Source organism: Tupaia chinensis, unplaced genomic scaffold, assembly GCF_000334495.1.
Source record: "Tupaia chinensis unplaced genomic scaffold, TupChi_1.0 Scaffold000350_1, whole genome shotgun sequence".
Taxonomy (NCBI): domain Eukaryota; kingdom Metazoa; phylum Chordata; class Mammalia; order Scandentia; family Tupaiidae; genus Tupaia; species Tupaia belangeri.
Genome location: NW_006159844.1, coordinates 1,322,474 through 1,326,264, shown reverse-complemented (window position 1 = coordinate 1,326,264; position 3,791 = coordinate 1,322,474). Strand labels below are relative to the sequence as shown.

At 36.4% G+C, this 3,791-nt stretch overlaps 1 pseudogene; it reads right to left on the bottom strand.

Annotated features, from left to right (window-relative positions):
- Positions 1-2,698: 2,698 nt before the first annotated feature.
- LOC102477577 (protein tyrosine phosphatase type IVA 1-like) lies at positions 2,699-3,233 on the bottom strand (annotated as a pseudogene).
- Between the last annotated feature and the right edge of the window lie 558 nt (positions 3,234-3,791).

The following is a 3,791-nucleotide window of genomic DNA, read 5'->3' as shown; positions in this document are numbered from 1 at the left end:
TGTTTCTATATCTTGCTTTGTTAACTCAACACCATGTTTTAGAGGTTTTTCCATTTTGTTATACGTAGTTCTAGTTCATTAAATTTTTCTACCATTGATTAAATAAACCATAGTTATTTATCCATCCTCCTAACAACTGATAGGTAATTCCTTTATTTATGACTTTTAAAATTTTTCCACTCATAGAGCACATGTGCTTGCTAGAGAGAGAAACAGAGAAAAACGGTGAGAGAAAGAGTGAGAAATCACCTCCCAGGGGGATGGCCACACTGCAGTCCCTTCTCCTCCATTCTCCTCCTGGGATTTTGGGCACGCACGCACATTCGCCTGGTTCTATTTTCAAGCTGCTGGATCTGAGACTTGAATGCCAACACAAGCCATGTGGGAGTCTAGCACCTTACCACTATGTCACCTGGTGGCCCCTATTAATAATATTTCGTGTGTCTTTGTGCACATGGGAGTTTGTCTAAGATAATGACTTAGAAATTGAATTTTCTAGGATGGCAAACCACATCTTCTTTGCAATTTGTGGTGCTCTGTGTTCTACTCTATCAGAGATGTTTAGGATTTCTGATTTACCTATATCCTTGTGAACTTTTGATACTATTAGTCTTTCAAATATTTGCTAATGTGATAAATCTTAAATGATATTACATTGTTGTTTTAAGTTTCATTTTCCAAATTACTATTGAGTTTAAGCACTATTTTTATGTAATTATTATGTATTTGAATTTCTTCTGTGAATTGCCTGTGTATTTCTACAGTTCATTTTCTGTTTTTTTAATCAATTCATTAAAATAATATACACATCTATATAATAAAACATGTCTGTTCTTTTATTGATTTTATGTTATAAGTATCTTCTCTAAGCCTTAAGCTTGCTTTTTATGAACTTTATGTTCTTTATCACACAGTGCTTTTTTATTTCAATATACTCAAATCTGTTAGCCTTTTTCTTTATGGTATGTGCTCTTTTTTTTTTTTTAATAGAGATTTTTGCTGTAGGGAGCGTACCCTCACCAGAGAGACAGAGATAGAGAGACAGAAAGTGAGAAATCATCCCCCAAGGGGATAGCCATGCCACAATCCCTTCTCCTCCATTCTCCTCTTGGGATTTTGGGCATGCATGTACATGTGCCTGGTGTGAGTTTTTAAGCTGCTGGTTCTGGGACTTGAACCATGATCAACTACGTAGGAGTCTAGTGACATAACCATTATACCAGCTACTGGTCCCCTGGTTTATGCTTTTGATATGACTCATTTTAGTGGCATAATGATATTTTTCTGTATTTCCTGTCTCAGACATTTGAATTTCATAGTAAACTGCCAACGCCCTCTATGTCTTTTCATGGCTTGATTTCTCATTTCTCTTTCTCTCTCTCTCTCTCTCTCTTTTTTTTTTTTTTTGCATTTCATTATTTATTTAGATGTTTAAGCTCTCACACTAAGTTTTTACAGGCTGGTGATCATTGACAAATTATTTTTCCCACAGAGCTATAACCACACATTCCCAGACAGTATAAATATATGGTTGAACTAACACTAATACACATCACCATTTTATCAATTACATAATAAAACAAATTATCAAGTATCCAAATATTAAGTTACACAGCTCAAAAGGCATATAAAATATTAGATATCTGCCTGATTCATTTGCTGAAACCTGCCTTTTTTTTTTTTTTTGCAAGAGATTGGAAAGAAAAAATCACTTCAAACAAAAAAATGTTGGTAAACTTCCATTAAGTATGGAACAAAATAAGAATTTCAGAAATTTTATGATTATGAATTGTCTTAGCTACAACAAAGCATTTATACCTTTAAAAATATTTACTAAATTAAAGAGCATATTTTACATGTTCTGCACAAGACAAAGGCAACATTTTACTAAAAATATTTAATAGCCCCCTCTCGTTCTTTTTTCAGGCCCTCCCTGTTAAGCTGAACCTCAGAGTGCAAACATTAAATTAATTGTAAGGCTTTTTACTTTTCTTTTTTGTCTGAGACATTAAAGACATGTGCTTCTGTACAATGTAGATTTTCAAAATGGAGGTTTTTCATAACAGCACAAAATGAGATTTAAAAAGACATGAAATTATCACCATAACACTTGGTAAAAACTAAAGAAAGAAATGGTTAAAGCAAACCTGATGTATACTGGTATGAATGTGGGAGATGTAAACAGAGAGCAGGCAAATAGCCACACAGCCCCTACTTGAAATGTTTGAAATGACTGAAGGAATAAACCATACAAGGTCTGAAGTGTTTGTAGTTCCTGAGACTTTAGTTCTGTATGATACTAAAAATATATAAGTATTGGGCTGGGTATTTTGGCACCTAATCTTTCTAACTTTCTTACATATTGATAAGATTCTGGCATGGGAATAGATTTAAAGACATAACTCCATACCGCATGATTTCAGGAAAGGTCAATTGGTACAAATAATAAGCACATTTTAAATGCTGAACAGCAAGAATCTTTTGTTAAGTGTCCAAATAGGCTGATTATAACCTTAAGGTAGAGATTGTAATTCTGTCAAGCTTTGCAACCTGGTAAAACTGCTTTTTCAATACTCCCATGGAAGCTTCATTAGACTTTTTAACCAAGCCAACACATTGGCTAATACGTATGACAAATCCAGTCCTGTCTCAAGTTCTACTTCCAAGGGAATAGCATCAGCCCCCCCCCCCTATCGTTTTATTGAACGCAACAGTTATTCTTATGACCATCGGAGTCTTTGCAGTGCAGTTGCATTTTAGGACGATACTCCTCCAGATATAAAAGTTGCTTGCTGTTAATAGCTCCACACCACTTTTGTCTTATGAATTGTACTGCATCTTATTTCATTCCACCTTCAATTAATGCTAGGGCAACTAGCACTGGAGCTCTCCCAAGGCCTGTGACACAATGAAAAGCAATATAACAACCAGGGTCTTCATGAAACTTAATTTTTACAAGACTTAACCAGTCATCAGCAATCTGGTTGATGGTGGTGCACCATCATCGAAAGGCCAAATGAGAACATGGATGCCTTCTTTCTCCACAAGTGTTGTGTCTTAAATTGCTTCACATACTCCTACTATTGTGGTAACTCCATACTTCTTAAGTTCCTCTATAAATTTGTTTAAGGTAGCATTGATTGGATTGTGTGTAATAAGAAATCTCATGTTCTTGTATGTGACTTCTACTGGAGCTGGGTGGTTCATTTGAGCCATGTTAATTTAGTTAAAAAAATTCAATAGATTTATGAGAGAATTTTAAAAACTGAATACAGAAATGATGCAAAGAAATTGAAGTCTGGTTCTATATACTCCACTCGAAATTCTCAGTGCTTTGAGTATGAAGTTGACAGTAATGAGAAATGAAATGAACCTCCTAACAAGCAGCAGCAATTCTTCAATCCAGTAATACTGAGGCAATGGAAAGGAAGTGCACTGAGGTTTACCCCATCCAGGTCAGAACTCTTGTAAAATGCTCTGCAGATCTCAATTCAACTTCTGTGTCCAGGTTAAGCACGCTTAGGGGGGCTTCTTGGTGGAGTAGTAATCAATTTCTTCAGTTCACTTGTCTGCAGAGAGATCGTGCTGTGCCTGGCAGTAATCTCCACTGCTCTTCAGAAACTCCATAAATGTGTGACCAAGAACACCACAAAACTGAGGAATATGTTTACTCATGGAAGATTGTGGCCTAATCATATAGCCGGTCCCGAGGCGGTGGCGACACAGGTGGCGGCTGCAGGGCAGGGTGTGGCGGTGGTTGTCCTGGGGCAGCGGCAGCAGCAGCAGCAGCA